The following is a 20,854-nucleotide window of genomic DNA, read 5'->3' as shown; positions in this document are numbered from 1 at the left end:
TAAAAGATCTAAATAAACTGAGCTATATACCATGTTAATGGGTAGTAAGACCTGGAAAAATAAACATATAGGTTCTTTAGGGAAAAAAACCTATAAATTCAGCTTATTCCAAAATATATATGCATGGCAATGGACCAAAAATAAAGAAGACATTGTTGAAGAGGAAGAACAAGTTTGTATGACATATCCTATTAAATAGCAACATACCTCACAATTACAAATTACAAAATGTATCAATTCAGACAGTGTGGAATAGTTCCAGGGATGCAAATTAGCAATGAAAACAATAGAGACAGACACATGCATATTACATTAGATGAGCTACTTAATAGTGATACTAGGTCAATTATTTATCTTTTTAGAAAAATAAAAGAGATCTTTACTTCATCTCATACAAGACTATCAGTTCTATGTGGACTAATAATCTATGGATTAGACTGAATTTAAGTGTATTATTTAGGAATGATTAGGGAATCAGAACCAATGTGAGTAATATAGAAAAAAGAGGTTTATTTTAAAGATAAGATCTTACCTATTTGCCAAAAGCAAAGGAAGTAAATGCAGGGAAAAGAAGCTATTAGAAGATAAGAGAAATGCTATGAACCAGGGGCAGCACAATGGTGCTGGCGAAGAAGTCTGTGGAAGGTTCTTGCCTCATCTCTGGTGGATGGACATGGCCAGAAAAGATGGTCCCAGGCCAGCATGGTCAGAATCCCAGGGGAGCTTGCTGTAAAATAGATTGCTGGGATTCAACTCCCAACTTGGGGATTCAGTAGGTCTGTAATGGGAGAATTTGCATTTGAGAATTTGCATTTTTTTTAAAAAATTAGATTAAAGTTAGTTAACATATAGTAGTATTGGTTTCAGGAGTAGAATTTAGTGATTCATCACTTACATATAACAGTGCTCATCCCAGCAAGTGCTCTGTTTACTGAAACCTCATCAACATAAAAAGCTTCCACCCAGTGAAGAAAACAATCAACAAAACTAAAAGGCAATGATAGAATAGGAGAGATATTTGCAAATTACATATCAGATAAAGGGTTAGCATCCAAAATCTATGAAGAACTTATCAAACTCAACACCCAATAAAACAAATAATCCACTGAAGAAATGGACAGAGGACATGAATAGACACTTTTCCAAAGAAGACATCCAGATGGCTAACAGACATATGAAAAGATGCTCAACATCATTCACCATCAGGGACATACAAATCAAAACCACAATGAGATACCACCTCATACCTGTCAGAATGACTAAAAAAATTAACAACTCAGGAAACAACAGATGTTGGTGAGGATGCAGAGAAAGGGGAACCCTTTTGCCCTGTGGTGGGAATGCAAACTGGTGCAGCTACTCTGGAGAATAGTATGGATTTTAATCAAAATGTTAAAAATAGAACTACCCTATGGTACCGGCACAAAAACAAACACATAGATCAATAGAACAGAATAGGGAACCCAGAAATGGACCCACAAATGTATGTCCAAGTAATCTTTGACAAAGCAGGAAGGAATAGCCAATGGAAAAAAAAGACAACTCTCTTTAGCAAATGGTGCTGGGAAAACTGGACAGGGACATGCAGAAAAGAATGAACCTGGACCACTCTCTAACAACATTACACAAAAATAAATTCCAAATGGATGAAAGACCTAAATGTAAGACACAAAACCATCAAAGTCCTAGAGGAGAAAACAAACAGCAACCTCTTTGACCTTGGCCACGGCAACTTCTTACCAGACATGTCTACAGAGGCAAGTGAAACAAAAGAGAATTTGCATTATGTATGTATGTATGTATTTTGAGAGATAGAGCGCATGCAAGAAGGGGAGGGGCAGAGAGAGAGTGAGAGAGAGAGAGAGAGAGAGAATTCCAAGCTTTCCAAGAATTCCAAGAATTCCAAGAGAATTCCACTAATAGTGCAGAGCCCGATGTGGGGTTCAAACCCACAAACCGCAAAATCATGACCTAAAATGAAGTCAGATGTTTAGCAACTGAGCCACCCAGGCACCCTGAGAATTTGCATTTCTAACAAGTTCCAAGTGATACTGATTTTGTTGGTGTGGGGACCACTTTTGGAGAGGAATTGCATTAGACCAAGGTGAGCAAAACCAGCAGCATGAGCAGTACTGGGAGCTTATTAGAAATGTAGGATCAGCGCGCCTGGGTGGCTCCGCTGGTAAAGTATCTGGCTTCAGCTTGGATCTCGCTCTCATGGTTCATGAGTTTGAGTCCTACATCAGGCTCTCTGCTTGCTGTCAGCATGAAACCCACTCTAGACCCTCTGTCCCCTCTCCCTCTTCCTCTGCCCCTCCCCTGCTGGTTCCCTCTCTCTCTCTTCCTCCCTCCCTCCATCTCTCAAATAAATTTGAAAAAGAAAAAAAATAAAGAAATAAAGAAGAAAGAAAGAAAGAAAGAAAGAAAGAAAGAAAGAAAGAAAGAAAGAAAGAAAGAAAGAAAGAATTGCAGGGTCTCGGGCTCCAATCCACATCTACTGGATTCAGAAGCTGCATTTTTTGTTGTTGTTTATAAATATGCTTTTAAAAATAACTTTTTCTTTTAGAATAGTTTTAGACTTAGAGATAAATTGTGAGGATTGCATCAAGTTTCTATATATCTCACACCGTTTCCCCCATTATTAACATGCAATATTAATATGTTTGTCACAATTAATGAATCAATATTGATACTTACCAATATTGATATTTCGTTATTAAGTGAAGTCCTTACTATTCAGATTTCTTTGCATTGTTCCTGATGTTCTTTTCCTGTCCCCAAGTCCCATCCAGGATATTATATTATATTGCAAAGTTGTCATGTCTCTTAGGCTCCTGTTGGCTATGATGGTTTATTAGACTCTTGTTTTGATGACTTGGCAGGTTTGAGGAGCCTTGGTCAGGTATTTTGTAGTATGTCCCTGACTTGGGATTTACTTGATGTTTATCTCATGAGTAAACTGGGCACATAGGTTTGGGGAGAAAGGCCCACAGAGATGAACTGACATTTTCTTCACACGATATCAAGAATACATAGTATAAACAAGAATTATTACTGCTGACGTTTACCATGATCACCGGTTTGAGATAGTATTTGTCAGGTTTCTTGACTTTAAATTGATTCCATTACCTCTCCCATTCATATCTTCCTCTTTAGAGTAAAGTCACTCTGTGCAGCTCACACGTAATGAATGAGGACTTATGCTTTACCTTCTTGGGACAGGATGTCTGCATAAATGTTTTGTAATTCTTTTGCTTTCAGAGTTTGGAATTAATAGCATTTATTTCCTTGTAAGCCTAGACAAAATGTCACTGGATGATTTTATTCTCATAAAGCTGATTACCAATGGCTCCAAAAATTGTGCACAACTGGTGTGCGTGAGTGCACACTTTAAAGCATGTGGACTCTGGCTGTATTTGGAAAACTAATCTTTAGACTGAACAGCTACCTTTTGGAAATGAATCTTAATGGGAAATTAATGACATCTCCAAGTAATTTACTATTTTAGTTGAATCTACAATATCAGCAGCAGCCCAGATGATAAAAGCAAAAATTGATACAGTACAAAGTCATCTGCCAAGACTCACCTGGACTGCACCTGCGCAGCCAGCTGTGGTTTGTTTGCTCTCAAAATTTGTGTCAAGATTTCCCAACCAATGTGTCATTAGATTTCAGTGTTATGGAGCCACTGTCTCTCTCCTCCACCCTTCTGGTTTTTAACTGATAATAAATAATTAAGTGAGATTTCAAATAGTAGGACTTTCAGGGCTTGTGGAGAATCGGAAAGGTCTTTCTATGCCACAGGTCAAGTGGAAGAACCTGGTAAGACTCATCCACCATTCTCAAGGAGTAAAGCAAAATAATTCTTTGTAGTCCCTGCTTTGGAGGTCAGGGTGACTTTCCTAGCATACCTACTACATGGAAGAAAAAAGTTGAAGAGAACTTGTTATCGATCCATCAGATAAACTAAGTAAAGTCTATTTCCTGTTTTTGACACAATGTAGCCCCACAAATAGTGGCAAAAATATGTGATCTTTGTGGATCAAGATATAAGGGTGGGACAAGAGACAGAAGTTTCCTCTTCACTACATCCCAATGAAGGCTGGATTGAGAAAAAAAAAAAAGGCATTTCTATAGGGTTCGAAGGTAATACAAGACAAGAATAAACAAAAAGAGTTCAAAAGAGACAGAGTAATAATCCATACTATAAAATATAACTGTTATCCTCAAAGTTACTGAAGATATATAACAATGGATTAATAATAATTGGAGCTAAGAACAATGGATTTTTCATAAAATTTGAAAGCAATATAATTTTAATGTTGAATTTAAATTGCTCATTAATACCATGATATCAATGGCTATAAATGACCTAGTTATAAATATCATTTATATAACATATTATAAGAAAGTAATAACATGCATATATTTGAAAAATAATGAAGATTATAGAAAAACACGTGCATATTATTAAGCAAGCATGAAATGAACTATAATCAAAGTAACATGGTTAAAACCTTCAAAAATTCCAAAACCCTCTTAGCATTGCAAACGTTCCATGTCTGCCTCTGTCTCTGAAATACTGCTCAACAAGCAAGAAAATAAGGATTGAGTTTTAGTGTGAAAGAAGTGTATACACATCAAACACAGACATAAATGCAACTATTTCCAAAGCTTGGATGGACAAAGAAAATATCCTCATGTAAATAGTATAAGGATGAAATTAAAATAAGTGGTAAATATAATTATGTACATGTCTGCATGTATATATACATGCATACATAATTGTATACAAACATATGTATGTGTATACATATGAATATGTATATGCCTAGATCATTGGAAAAATGGAACATTATTTTAAAAAGAAAAAAATGGGAAATTTCCAGTAATATGGTGTTTGGCTATTTGGGTCAATCACCTGACTGAATTTAAGAGGCAGCACTGGGAAAATAGGTTTCTAATCTTCTTATAAATGTGCAAGTTATGTCAAATGATAAGGAATTATCTGACCAAAATCATAAGTCTTTGAAACTCTGGAAAGGAAAGTGAGCCACCAAACTGTTTACTCCTTGAGGATATTGACTAACTAGCAGAACAAGATAGAAATAAAAATTCCAGGAATGTCCTGGCTGGGGTTCCTATTAGGAGATTTCTATTCAAGTTCAGGCACTAAATAGCAGTAACTTCAAGGAGAGCCAGAAGTAAACAAGCCTACTCCTTTACCCAGAGGAATCTGAAAGGAAAGTTGTGTTGCTACTGAACAGAGGAAGAGGAAAGAGTCACTGAGAAATAGAACTAGAAATTGAATCCTGTGTGTAATGACAACTCCAAAATCACTTCCCTGGATGATTCAAACTCTGCAAGCCACAAATTTTGTTACTTATCCCAGAATGACAATACCATTCAGTGCCTGGATTATTAACATGAACTTCCATAATCCTCAGTGGAGGAAGATGCCTTAATTTCACCATTCACAAAACCCCCTTAATACAGTTTTCTTGCTTAATATCAGTAGTTAAGCAAATCAGGTTTTCAGGTTGACAATTTTAACCAGGAGTTTACTTCAAGCCTTAAATCATCAAAAAAAAAAAAAAAAAAAAAAAAAGAATAGCATTGTCTTTGGAATTTTACACCACACTATAAAATAGCTTTGACACTATATTTGGAGAAAAATTTAAATGTTTATGATAGGAGAGTAGGAAAATATATAAAATATAAAGCAGACTGTAAAAACTTCTACAAATAACAAAAATTAATACAAAAATTAAATTATAGTTCTATACTTTATAATTCTTATTTTGATAACAGATAATAAAATTTTCCATTTTAACCGATTTTAATAATTCATTGGCATTAATTATGTGGCATTAATTCACAATGTTGTGCAACAATCATTGCTATCTATTTCCAAAATTTTTTTAGCCCCATAACAGAAAATCTATACCCATGAAGCAGTAAGTCCCCATTTCCTCTTGCCCCAAACCTTGGTAATGAGTAAATAATTTTTTCCTCTATAAATTTGGATTCACTCAGGTCTTGAACACTTCTACATCACTTGTCTAGGCTACTTACAAACTGCTAGAAAAATATTGTGATAAAGAGTCAAATTATAAAAATAACATAAGGGTGACCTGGGTTGGCTCATTCGGGTAAGTGTCTGACTCTTGATTTTGGCTCAGGTCATGACCATTTGGTTTGTGGGATGGAGCCACAACTCATGTTGGACTCTGTGCTGACAGCATGGAGACTGCTTGGAATTCTCTCTCTCTCTCTGCCTCTCTCTCTCTCTCTCTCTCAAAATAAATAAATTAACATTAAAAAATAAAAATAACATAAAAGATAAAAAAAAAAGAAACGACATACAAAAGACAAACAAAAAATGCAAAATTGTAGTAAGTTTGACTTAAAAATATCAGTAAATGTATTAAAATAAAGACTCTAAAGTGTCCAGTTAAGAGACAAAAGTGAGTCAACTAAAAATAAATACAATTATTTTACAATTACAAAAGACATATATCATATGTACACATTCAATATGTAAGAATGAAAATACTATTGTTGTATTATCAATAGACAAATGAGATTTTACATTAAACAGTAAAAAGTGGATATAAAGAGGGTTTTTATTTTTAGAAATGAAGTATATTGTGATTTTAAATTACTATGAACCTATTAATACTACCTCTATATATAAACATAAAAAACAGAAAAATAAAGATATATAGACAGATACATAATATTAGGAAATTTTAATAACCTTTGTAACCTGGAAAACAAGCAAATAAAAAATCTGTAAGCATTTAAAGGATATGGAGGCACCTGGGTGGCTCAGTCAGTTGAGCCTCAGACTTTGGCTCAGGTCATGATCTCACAGTTCATGGGTTCAAGCTCCATGTCAGGCTCTGTGCTGACAGCTCAGAGCCTGGAGCCTGCTTCGGATTGTGTCTCCCTCTCTCTCTGCCCCTCTCCCGCTGGTGTTCTGTCTCTCTCTCTGTCTCAAAAATAAAAATAAACATTAAAAAAAAATTAAAGGATATGAACCTCATGAAGAACACCTAATATTTATATACATTTGATTTTATGTTACATATGTGGGTTGTGTTTTCAACTTCTTCATATAAACATACATATGTGCAACCCTACCATAAATACATATATGTGGGTGAATACAATGTATAATTCAAAATAATGACAAGAAGAAAAGTAAAATGAGCAAGCTTTCAATAGATACTTAAAAAAGTCCTATTCAATTGCCAACAAATATTTCAAATGGGATTCAAGGCTGATATGTATATTTTTAAATCTGAGTATAACAAATATTGTGAGTTATACCATAAGAGCAATGAAACTCTCCACTTTGCTGTAGAGTGTAAAATGGCACAGTGATTTTGGAAAACTGATTGTCAATGTTGACAATCCACATATGGTATGACTCAGCACTTCAATTAAAGATAGGTACCTGAATTAAATCTAGCTCTACTGCACATATGTGCCAAGGAGTCAGAAATGTTTATAAAGGCATTATTAATAAAAACCCCAAACTGAAAATGATTCAAGTTCCCATCAAAAGTAGCATGGAAAATAAATTGGGATATATTAAGGTAATACTTTGTATCAATGGAACTGAGTGAAATATAGCTATACAGGAAATGGATGTATTTAATCAACAAATGTTTGAAGGAAAAAATCAAGTGCTTTTTTTAATGGGCAAGTTCATCTAGATAAAGCAATGAGCTACACATCAATGCTATTATTTGACAAATATGTATGTGTGTGAGTGTGTGTGTGTGTGTGTGTTTGAGTGGTGTGTATGTAGTAAAATGATAGTGACTAAGCTGTTGAGCATTTGAGACACTGGCCAAAACTTCTAGCCCATTGTTAAATAAAAACGTCATTGATGTCATTCTGCTTCTTTGCTGATTTCAAAGAAAAGTTACATTTCAAAATTAATATGATGTTTGTTGTTGGCTTTTGGAAATAACTATTTTCAGGTTACAAAAATTCCCCTTTATTTCTAATTTTCCGGGAGTATTTTTAATCATGAATATATATTACAGTTGATCAAAAGCTATTTCTGCATTTTATGTGACAGACATATTTTTCCCACACTATATCTGAAATGTATTACAATAATTGATTTTGTAATGTAAAAATCAATCCAGTATTACTGGGATTAAACCAACTAGGCTATGATGTATTCTTTTTTTTATCAGTTTGTTAACATTTTGCTTAAGATTTGCATTTGCGTTCTTCAATTAGAGTTGCCTCTGATTTGTTTTCCTGTGATGTCATGTCAGTTATGTAAAGGTTACATAAGTCTAATAAAAGGATTTGTGATATATTCCCCATTTGTCTACACACTGCAGGAATTTATAAGCTAAGTATCTCACTTTTTCTTTAGCATTTTTTGGGTTTTCATGGGGAGATCATATGAGCTTCTATTTTTCTTTGTGGTAAAGGTTTTTAATGTTGCTGTTGTTGAATTAATATAAATTTTGTATAAATGAATTATTTGTTATTCGATTGCTTTATAATTGGGTAAGTATAATTCAATTTCCTTATAGCTATAAGATTTTATGTGCTTTCTGTTTCACTTTTTCTTCTTCCTTAAGTTAAATTTTATTTTATTAATAAAAATTGTTGTGATTTATTTTTGGCAGCATCTGTAGCTAATGAATGTCCCACTATCATCTAGTTCTGATCAACATTCCTACAAATTTTTCAAATTTTTATCATTTGAAAATAATAACATGCTATAAAATATTTGTTTGCATATGTTTGGTTTCAGTTTCATTATTTTGTGCTTTACTGTATACATAAATAGAAGTTTCAAATACCTTCTATTTTGTGGGTTGTGTTTTCAACCTCTGAATAGTGTCTTTTGATGAACAAAATCTTAACCATCATATATTCATAAATCTTTTCCTTTGTGGTTTATGCTTCACAAGTTATTTAAAAAATCCTCCCCAAGTCCAGAGAAGTTAATGATAATATAAGCTATGTTAAGTGCCTGGAAGTTTTAAGTATCTTTCCACTCACATTCATGTATTTAGTAAGCTTGGAATTAATTTTTGGAAATGATATAGTGTAAGACAACACTTCCTTTTTCTTAATTTGATGTGAAGTTGTACTATCTCCATTTATTAAAATGTCTGTTCTTTCCTCATTTACCTGCCATGACGTCTTTCACATATCAAGTGTCCATTCAAGTGTGAATCTATTTTAAGGGCTCTCTTTTCAGTTCTAATGTCTGTTTTCCAATGCCAGCACCAATTATACATTGTCTTTATCACATTGATTGTATGAAAAGTTATGATAACTTGTAGATTACTTCCTTCCACTTTTTCTTCAAAAATACCTTGCCTATTCTTGTTTTTTATATGCATGTAAATTATATAAGTATATTAATTATACTATATGTGAATACATTTGTTGAGTTCAACAAAAATCCTTTATGATATTATTGAGATTACATTGAATCAACATATAAATTCATGAGAAATTATATCCTTATAAGATGAAATTGTCAAGAACTTTCAGGGGTCTGAAACTTTATTCTTCATGTAAGCTATCAAGTTAACTTTCCACAATTTTACAAATGGTGGTCTAGGAAGCACATACTTTTACTGAACAATAAGTCTGGTTAGCCTTTGCCAAAGACTGACATATTATCTTTATTGCACTGGACAGTAAACAAACTTTCCCTTTGCAAAGGACAGAGACACTGTATCTGTGTCTACCAAGGCTGTTTATGATACAAACATCCTTGAAAAGATATTCCAGAAAAAAAATGAGTTGTGAATGCATGGAAAACATGCAGAAACATGCGAGATCAATGAAGAATTGCTTCCCAACTAGAATCTCTCTATCCATGGGAGTATAGCATATCTCACTTTTCATTTATTTCTATTTTAATATATCTAGATTTCAAATACACATTATCTCTATGAGTAAATAGGAGAATTCCTACATAGAGGATCTTCTAAAGGACTTTTTGGGTATAAGCCATTTTCTACATCCTAATCTTCATGGCATTTACACTGGCATTCTCTTTTCAATTAGTACTTTATATATATGTATATATATGTGTGTGTGTGTGTGTGTTTGTGTGTACATACATATATATATATTACAAAATTTCTTTTTGTACCTTTTATCTTGTGATAAAATGAATGTTTAAAAATAAGCTTAAAAGAATAATGTCTCCAATAGGAGACAAGACCAACATGAATTTGAGCTAATTCATGGCTCTTTTGCATTTTTGTGAGTCTTGGTTTATCTCTGGTTTTCCTCCATTCCTAGGGAGTGGTTTCCTAGGACTCCAAACTGAGATTCCAGGGTTTGGGTACTTAATCACAAATATTTAGTAAGTACATTCCACTTATATGCCTGGTGGAAGAGAACATAATAAATGCAACCATGATTCTTTTTTATTTTTAATTAATTAATTTATTTTGAGAGACACAGAGAGAGAGCAGGGGAGAAGCAGAAAGAGTGTGTGTGTGTGTGTGTGTGTGTGTGTGTGTGAGAGAGAGAGAGAGAGAGAGAGGGAGAGAGAGAGACAGAGAGAGTTCCAAGAAGGCTCCATGATGTCAACATGCAGCCCAATGTGGAGCTCGAATTCACCAACAGTGAGATCATGACCTGAGCCAAAATCAGGAATGGGATACTTAACCAACTGAGCCACCCATCCACCCATGCACCCTGCAACAATGATTCTTACAATTTCGAGAGATGGACTTCAGACATTGGTGCCTTTAAGTTCATAAAGACAGACACTGTTCCTTCAAAAAAAGAAAGTTTATAAGTATGTACATATATACAGTTTCTTATTTTAAAAGTTCATAGACCTTCTGATGGACAGCCACAGATGAGCTGTGATTAAGATCCGGTGCTTTGAAGTTTCTGATTAAGAGTCAGTGCTTTCAACTTTCACGCTAGTTAAAATGCAGAACATGTTTTTTTGAGCAATTAACAATATTTAACAACAATATAACATGTAGTACATGCAAAACACCAGTTGCATGGTATAACCAGTAAAGACTATAGTGATTCAGCGGAATGAAGTTTCTGAAAAATCTTAGATATCTAGAATTGTTTATGGATAAGATGAGACGTGAATGACAATTAAGGTCCAGGAAAGTATAGAGAATGGAGACACCTTGATAGAAATAGTAATAGAGAAAAGGCAGGAAGGTAAAAAACAAACAAACAAAACAAGAATGAAGACAAACAAATGAAAAACCATCAAAACCTGACTATTTTAGGCAATGGTGATGAGATCAGCTAAGGAGGTCAATATTTAAGTATCAGCTAATGTGGAAGAAACGATCACATACAGGCAAGAGCAGTGCAGAAAAATACTCAATGTACCCAAGAAAATGTACTCAAGAGAAGGTCAAGAACATCCTTAGTAGAAAAGGTGATATATTAAGATAGAACTCTGGAAGATGAAGACAAGTGGATAAAGCATTATAGTTTGAGGGTGCAACAAGAAGGCAAAAATTCACTGTTTAGTTTAAAAAACAGTTTAATGATGTTGAAGTACAAAGTTAACACCAACCTTGTAGTAGTAACAAAGGGGCCTAGAGTGTCATAAAGGTACTTGTATGTCAATTATTACATTTAGATTTCATTTTATGAAAAAATGTAGAAATATGTAGAGACAGAAATAAAAACCACAGGGCTGACCTCAAAAAGAAAGAAAAAGTCTTGAGTAAGAGGCACTGAATGCTTACGTGTTTGTTTGCTTTATAATACCTCATTCAGAAAAAACTTACAATGATTTATAAAAATGTATAATTCTAGAATTTTTTAAAAAATGTTTATTTTTGAGCGAGAGAGTGTGCATGTGTGAACAGGGGAGGGGCAGAGAGAGAAAGGGAGATAGAGGATAGGAAGCAAAGTTGGCTTTGGGCTTCCAGCAGAGAGCCCAAAGAGGGGCTCAAACTCACGAACTGGGAGATCATGACCTGAACCAAAATCAGATGCTTAATGGACTGAGCAACCCAAGGGCCCCTAAAAATGCATAATTCTATGTTTGCTATAACTTTTAAAAACAATAAAATAAAACACAAGGAAAAAATAGAAATAAACAGGAAATTGAGAGGAAGGGATATAAAGTTAAAAAAATAAAACTACTTAGGGATACAGAGTTCATAATTCACATCATAAGTTTCTGCATGTCAGCAAATTGATCTTAAAGATCAACTAGCGCTGACACCTCTAGAGATGAAAGAAATAAAAATTACTAAATTAAGTCCATAAAATATGTATAAATTCATTTATTTATGTATCCACAAAATCCACACAAATTTAAAAAATAACCACACCAATTTTTGGAATTCAGACCTAGTTGATATAAGTTCTCTGTGGTAATTTAGATAATACATTTGGGGGCACCTGGCTGGATCAGTTGATAGATCATGTGACTCTTGATCTCAGGCTTATGAGTTCAAGCCACATGTTGGGCGTGGAGCCTACTTAAAATTAATATATAATATATTACATATTATATATATGGCATATAGTGACTATGAAGCACATTGCACATTTTTTGGCATAGTTTTCATCGATCTTTTTATTTTTTATTTATTTATTTTTTTACATTTATTTAATTTTGAGAGACAGAGAGACAGAGCATAAGTCGGGGAGGGGTACGGGGAGGGGCAGAGAGAGAAGGAGACACAGAATCCAAAGCAGGCTCCAGGCTCTGAGCTATTAGCACAGAGCTCGATGCAGGGCTCAAACCCACCAACTGTGAGATCATGACCTGAGCTGAAGTGGGACACTCAGCCAGCTGAGCCACCCAGGCGCCCCTCATCGACCTTTTTAAGGGCAAAGTTTAATTTGGTAAATATTCTATGAGAAATTAAAATTCTATGTCATCTATTAGAAGTAGCATTAAAGGAAGTTACAAATGTGTGAGTTTATTTTAATAATTTGAAATATGAGTTTATATTTTTACACACATTTTGTTATGTTAACTAGGTCCTTTTAAACCTATTACAATCTCAATTTAAGGCTTGAAAATATAACTTTATTGCACTGTGAATAAATACATTTTAAGTAAATTTATTACCAGGGGTATAATGGTACCATTTAGATTATTGAAAATTCTAATTTACTGATTTATATGTCCTTTTTTGATAATGGACATTTTATTTTGACAATTACTAGGTTAACTAACTGAAGTGAGAACCATCAAACATAGTCACACATACTATTTTTATTACAGTAACAATGGAATGGTTTGGAAAGAAGAGTCAAGATAGCATCCAGCCAGCAGAAGGGAAAGAACATCCAAAGATCTCATTACATTTTCTGTATAAGGATGCCTGCTTTGGGGACCATTGGATACACACATGGCTGCTACTTTCCTTTTATTATAGTCATAAAGAGCTACTGAAGCTCATAAAAAGTAGCTGGCAGATTTGTAAAAGATATAACAGCTTGTCACAGAGGTTTCCACAGAGTCATCTATGGGAAATATTCCTTCCAAAGCATAGCTGGGAGCTATTTATGTTAGAACTGCCTACTTTGTCACAGTAAACTGACTATTTCTCCTATCATCTGGGCTGTCAGATTGGAACCTGTTCTCTTTGACTTTTCACTTAGTACCAGTCAACAGTGTATATATGAAGTATGAGAATTCAATGCTTGTAGAGTAATGGTATCTGTTTCTGAGGTGAGAGGCAAATGATGTATGTTTTTGCAAGATATTTAACATTGTGTAGTAATGTGCACCTGCTTTATGGTGGTTCCACACTTATACATGGAAGAGGATGCAGCCACCTCCATGCTGGAATGGAACCCTTTTTGCTACTGATAACCCACGTTGCCTGAAATGTTCACACTATTAATCTGACCTTTACTTTTAATGAACAGAAGGATGATTTAAATGTTATAATGTTATCTAGGAGCTAATGTATATTTGGCTAATACCAGCTGATAATAAATTCACCAAAATTAGCTTTTAAATTAGTTTCCAGACCCAAATTAACCCTTTAAGAGATATAAAGTGGCAAAAAGAATTGTTGGAAAGTATTTTCAAAAATGTCCAGATCCTTTACTCAACCATAGAAACTTGGATGAAGGGTTTCAGAAAAGGTAGAAGGAATAAAATAAAGACAGTTCTCAGCTTTCATCAGGGCTAAAGAACTTTGGAAAGACAAGTTGGGGGCGGTGGGGGGAGGGAGAGAGAGAGAGAGAGAGAGAGAGAGAGAGAGAAAGACAGAGAGAGGCTGGTTGGACGGTTTATAAAGGGCCCTTAGCTGGGAGAAAATTTAGTAAGTACTGCAATCTGCCAGAAGCATTAAATGGTAGCTGAAGACCTGTGGCATAACTCTTGTAAAATGTCACAAGGTCACTAGTCAATTTCTACAATGCCCCAAAGATCTAGGTTTCTTTCATCTCTCAGTTCCATTAGCAACATAATATAGCCTCATTAGCCTTCAGTATAAAAAACCTGAGTCTAGAAATGAATGCCAGTGTAACACCTCCACATTGCACTTTGGCCTTCTGACCACATGAGGACTCTAGGGAGTGAGCATCTGGAAATCCAACAGTGAGGAGAAAAAAGGAAGGAAGAGAACATAATTCCTTCCTTTAGGACCTCTTCCACAACTTGACACCATTCCAGTTCTTCATTCATCTCATTTACTAGAACCTGTTTATGTGATTATGTCTAAAAGAAAGGGAAGCTAAAAAATTGTAACCTAGCATAGCTTCAGGAGTTTTAATAATAAAGCAAAATTTTGAAAAATATTGGAATACTTCTTATAGTCTCTATCGCATCACCTCAAACCATTTATTGTGCTACACTTCAAACTTTCATTTTAATATCCTCTTCTACTTCATACAGATTTAGATATATATTTTTTTTTTTTATTATTTTGGAAGGGGAAAGGGGGGAGGGGCAGAGAGAGAGGGAAAGAGAATCCAAAGCAGGTTTCGCACTGTCAGTGCAGAGCACAACACCAGACTCCAACTGAAGAACTATGAGATTAAGACCTGAGCCGAAATCAGAGTCATTCGCTTAACTGACTGAGACACCCAGGTGCCCCTAGATATAATTTTTCATTAAGGGACATTGTTTTCTATGTTATTTAAGCAGTTTGCGTATCTGCTAAGTCAGTGTTTTCCTGGTATAGAGATTTTGATTATCATAACCCATGTTAAACAAGAATAAAGAAACTCCAATGAACACCTTCTTAGCTTTACATAATGAGCAAAACAAGTGGGCCCATAGTCTTATTTTGGTTTCCATAAGTCATGATCAATACAGGTGTAAACTATGAAAACTATCCATAAAGTGAAATTCTGAATTTCCCCAAATAGGTGGTAAATTAGATATCAATGTCGAGACCCGATTTCCAGAAGCAAAATTTCTATGTTTGCCACATAAGCAGTCCAAACCGATTGGTATATCGCAGCCAAAGAACTGAACATCGACAGCTCAAAGATAAAAAACTGCCTACCTGCACCACACCTCCAGAATGCACTGGGGCCATGTGGCTGCATGAGGACCTAGAGAGGGCAATCACCATCAACAGCTGGCACGCTGAGAAGGTTTTTGTCTCCTTTTGTCATTATTTTTTGCTCTTTCATAATGGAGAATTCAATACAAGCCCCTAATCTGATAGATTTACACACACTGGGGAAAGCAGGAAAGCCAAAACTGTGGTGCTCTTTTTGGAAAAAACACATTGAGCCTCAGTGATGTATGCTGAACTACGATAAAATGATGAGGTTCATCCATATTTTTGGAAGGCCAGTGCTTGGCAAATGGATGTCTTAAGCCCAACTGAGTGCCAGTCAGTAAGAAAGTACCATGCTGCCCTCAAGAGACAGGACCTGCTTTGACAGCTCGTTTATTATTTATTGATTTATTGATTTTATTAGTAGTAGTAGTGTTGTTTTGTGCTCTATATAGTCAAAGTCAGCATTTAATTTTTTTTTTAATGTCTATTTATTTTTGAGACAGAGACAGAACGTGAGTGGGTTAGGAGCAGAGAGAGAGGAGACACAGAAACCGAAGCAGGCTCCAGGCTCTGAGCTGTCAGCACAGAGCCCAACGTGGGGCTCGAACTCACGAGCCGTGAGATGACCTGAGCTGAAGTCAGAAGCTCAACCAACTGAGCCACCCAGGCACCCCTGTCAAAGTCAGCATTTAAAAAAAATCATTGTCATTATTTATTTTTCTCCTAATCATTTGCACCCTTACTTCTTAAATTTAAATGTCAAGGGGATTTGATAGAGTTGTCTCATTTTATAGTGCATATACACGCACAAATACACACACATACACACACAGATACACACAGATACACACACAAATAAACATGCACATATAGTTTATATTTCACGTGTACCAAATTAAAAATACATAATTCACCAGACGTATTCCCTTGACTACTATCCGGCATTTTTCCTAACAACCTTCAGAAGACTGACTTAGTAGCAGCCCCTTTGGTAAAAATAGTCTGCTACTCCACCTGAATTCTCTTTAAGCAAATAGGATTTGGGAAGCTTTTAGACTGTCTCAGTAGATTTTTTATATCATATTTGTTACTCTAGCCTCATAGTTCACAAGTGTTTATATATACTTACTATATACTTAGTTACATTTACAAATGTTTGTCATATTTGCGTCAGAAAAGCTTTACCTAGCCATTGCTGTGTCTACTGACTTCATGTTCTTTTACAGTATGTGAACCAAGTCCCAGAATCCTCTTAGAACTTTCCATGATTTTTGTTCTTGTTTAAATCTACAAAAAGAAGAGTCATTATGTGTAAATAAGAAAAAATAAAATAAAATTACTTAAAGTATTATGACATTTACATTTTTCTAAGAAAATAAAAGTTCAGGGGCGCCTGGGTGGCTCAGTCGGTTAAGCGTCCGACTTCAGCTCAGGTCATGATCTCTCAGTTCATGAGTTCGAGCCCCGCGTCAGGCTCTGTCCTGCCAGAGCCTGGAGCCTGCTTCGGATTCTGTGTCTCCCTCTCTCTCTGCCCCTCCCCTGCTCATTCTCTCTCTCTCTCTCTTTCTCTCTCTCAAAAATAAACCAAAAAAAAAAAAAAAAAAGAAAGAAAAGAAAAGAAAAGTTCAGCAAACGTTTTACCCAGTGTTTTTAAGAGTAAACGAGAATAGGTTTATGTAATTTAAAACTGACCATACAGACACCTGGGTGGCTCAGCTGGTTAAATGTCTGACTCTAAAAAAATTTTTTTTTAATGTTTACGTATTTTTGAGAGAGAGAGAGAGAGAGAGAGAGAGAGACAGAGAGACAGAGAGACAGAATCCAAAGCAGGCTCCAGGCTCTGAGCTGTCAGCACAGAGCCTGATGCACGGCTCAAACCCACGCACCGTGAGATCATGACCTGAGCCAAAGTTGGACACTTAACTGACTGAGCCACCCAGGAGCCCCGGTTAAATGTCTGACTCTTGCTTTCTGCTCAGGTCAGGATCTCATGGTAGTGAGATTGAGCCCCATGTCCAGCTCTGTGTTGGGCATGGAGCCCACTTAAGACTCTCTCCCTCTCCCTCTGCCTCACCCTACTCACACTGGCTCTCTCTCTAAAAAAACAAAACCAAAAACATTTAAACTTTACCATAAAGCTTATGAATAATTAAGTAAATATTTCATTATTATGATGATAAATGTCTGTGATTGGACCCAGTGAAGAAGAAGCAGACCACTTCCCTAATCAAATATAGAATTAGTTAAAAATATGAAAAAAAAAATAGTAAACCCTAATATCACCTATATTACTTATTAAACTTAGGTTTAAAATTATCTAGTGTGATAGAAAAAATATAATCACACTTCCAGTCTACATCTTTGGAAAATTAGAGGGAAAAATTAAATTTGCAGAATAGATCTTTTTACCAAGATTATCACTTACCACATGTATATAGGGAAGAAAAAGACAGACAAATTTGCCTACATGCAGAACTTGCAAAAAACTAGTTGTAACTAATTAAGACATGTTAACACTTAACAGAAGACTCAGATCATCTTTGTCCAGAGAAGTAACTGTTTGAAATCAAGCTCATGGGTGTTGAAGCGAAACCTCTTTTTATGAAAGCAGGGAAGAGACATTTATTTCTCCTACCAGCTAAGGTTACTACTTCAAGTGTAATCCCATATCTTTCCGAGGTATTAAAGTATGGACTACTATTATTTTATTTTGCTAAGAAATTATACAATTGTTATAAATAAAATGAATAAAAGACAAACATTTGGTAAAAGGAATCTAATTCATGTGAGCTTAAATTCTATTAGAGAAACTTTTTCTTGCCTTTTTTTTTTTACCCCACTAGCTACACAGTAAAGATCATTTGTTACCTTAAAGTGGAAGGCTCCAGAGACAGCTTCTTATGAATACTTCTTGAAAGATCTTTGAGGTCAAAAAAGTGATTTAACCTCAGAGATCAGACTCAAATTCTTTAGAGTGCAGAAAAAGAAAAATATAATTTAATTTCTAGGACATTCAGCAGCTAGGGATTTCAACAGCTATAGGCCAACACATGATTTGTGTTGTAATAACCAGTCATGACAGCCAAATATTTTTTGAACTATGTTTAAAAGTGCTTCATACAAAATCTTTTAAATTATGCTTGGTAGCTTCTTTTGTAGCAATTATGGTACACACACAAACTCACATACTCATGACTCAAAAATCTAAAAAAAAAAAAATGAGGCATGGTTAAATGGATGTCCACAATAAATAGAATACGTGTTTGACAATTAGAAAAGTAGACAGCAAGAAATCGCAGTTACATTTATACAATTCTTCCTAATTCTTGCTACTGGTTCAGGTCTTGACATTATCCTCCATTTATAAGACTAACATTATTTTATTGCAAATGGACAGTTTACATTGTACACATTTAAGGACTACCTCCTAGTTGCTATTGTGGAAATTCTGAATATTGGCCTGCATATAATGTATATTTAATGATGCGCCAAGAAATTTTCAATTTGATTCCAAATAGTAAAAGTGAAAAATGTGTTTGCTTCAGTGAATTTATATTTTGGCTTTTAGCAACAGTTAGGCACATAAATGCTTGGTTATATACACATAAAAGTGAAATTGAAATAAAATGATCATTTCTTCAAAAAATTAAATATATCTGCTTGCTAGGAACCAGACGATATGTCAATATTCAATTTACTCTACATAAGAATATTAGTAACTGTTCTTTTATTATTTTTTGTGACAAAAACTTCTGCTAGTAAGTGGCTATAAATGAGACAGAGACCAATGATTTACAAAACTCAGGAGTCTTCAAGTTTCTTAATGGTACAATAAGAAAATCAGAAGATATCAAATGGTTTACTCAGACGTTTTAAGCTACCGAAATGCAAAAATCCTTTCCTCAATAACTACCTTTAGTGGAACTTTTACATCTAAAATACCCTAGCTTTAGGGCACCATGAAATAGAATATGTAGAACAGGGATTAGATGATTTTGAAGATTACTTACCGCTCAAGTTCTATTTTGCCTCTTACTTAAAAAGTCTGCGCATCAATGCAGAACAGCCCCAGCTTTCTAGTCAAGAGGAACAAGCAGACATACAAGCACCACACCCCAAAACCTGAAGGCTCGCGACCTCTTCCGCTAAAACGAGCGGATTCACAGAAAGACTGTGGGCATGGAGCAATGGGCCCGAGTTAAAGATGTAGTGGTGGTCATGAAGAAGTGATCCGGCCAGCGAAACCTATCACCTGCTATGTGCGGACCACCAACCACGAGAATGCCTCCGCCCCCTTCAGCCGCATCAAGCACGTGATCTGCAAGAACAACTACTGCCCAGATCTGCGCTTGGCTGCCATTCACAGAGCCAACACTGTCCTGCACAGACAGGATCCTGTGATGGTGAAGAGGGAGCAGTTAGCGCCACCAAGAGCACCCTGAGCACCACTCCCTTCTAAAGCAATAAAGATGGATACATATTTAATGGGCTAATATTAATAATAATCAAAAGGGTTAGCTAGTATTTATCTGTGAACAAAAAAATGAAAAATATGCAAATTACAGCATTAGTTGTAAATATGTGGGGAAAAATACAAATAGTTCCTATTCAATAGGGGAAAAAAGAAACCGGTGGGATGTAATGCACAAGTCCCCTAATACGAAGTTTAAAAAACACCAACGAAAAATGAAAACAAAATAGAACAAAACAAAAAAATCAATACCGGGAAGACAGGAAAACTGAATGGCAGGTCATTGAACTCACCAAGTTCCATGATATTTCGCCATGGTGTGTTTTAATGCCTGCCAATGACCGTATTTTTGTTTGTTTGTTAAATGGAAGTTTAATAACTCTCAACCTAGGGAACATATAAACAAGAAATAAAAGTTGTTTTAGAAAAGGGTTTTCATGAGACATTATGCAAGCCCCAGATTAGAGACAAAGATAGAGTAGTCTCCCTTGTAATTGGGGTGTACCAAACTTATTCCATGGCCCTAGTGCTAAATAAGATTCCGGGCACTTCTAAGGTGAGATTTAATCTAGTGTGAACTTTATGTGCCTCTGTAGTATAAAGAATGAGAACCATACAAGTTACCTAAAACATTGGGTTCACAGACAATTTTATTTTTAGTTCTTGTTTTGGTGTAGGGAAAAACTTTTGTATAAGACATTTGTGTTGCCTCACCAAACTCTGCCCTGGGAATTTGTAAGCATGAAACATCTTCTCAAGATCGCAGTACATTAAAAGTGACTCTTCAGCTCCCCTTTTTCTGTACCTTGTCAGTAAAGAAATGTTGAAACTTCTGAGAGGGACAACATCGAGTGGAGGCAACATGTCTTTATAGTAAAGATACACAGATTTTATTGCA

The 20,854-nt window shown here is 35.2% G+C and overlaps 1 pseudogene; it reads left to right on the top strand.

Annotated features, from left to right (window-relative positions):
• Nucleotides 1–19,540: 19,540 nt before the first annotated feature.
• LOC123609875 lies at nucleotides 19,541–19,927 on the top strand (annotated as a pseudogene).
• Nucleotides 19,928–20,854: the final 927 nt, after the last annotated feature.

This window comes from Leopardus geoffroyi, chromosome A1, assembly GCF_018350155.1.
Source record: "Leopardus geoffroyi isolate Oge1 chromosome A1, O.geoffroyi_Oge1_pat1.0, whole genome shotgun sequence".
In the NCBI taxonomy this organism is placed as follows: domain Eukaryota; kingdom Metazoa; phylum Chordata; class Mammalia; order Carnivora; family Felidae; genus Leopardus; species Leopardus geoffroyi.
Note: the sequence above shows the minus strand (reverse complement) of the source record. Positions and strands in the feature narration are given on the sequence as shown.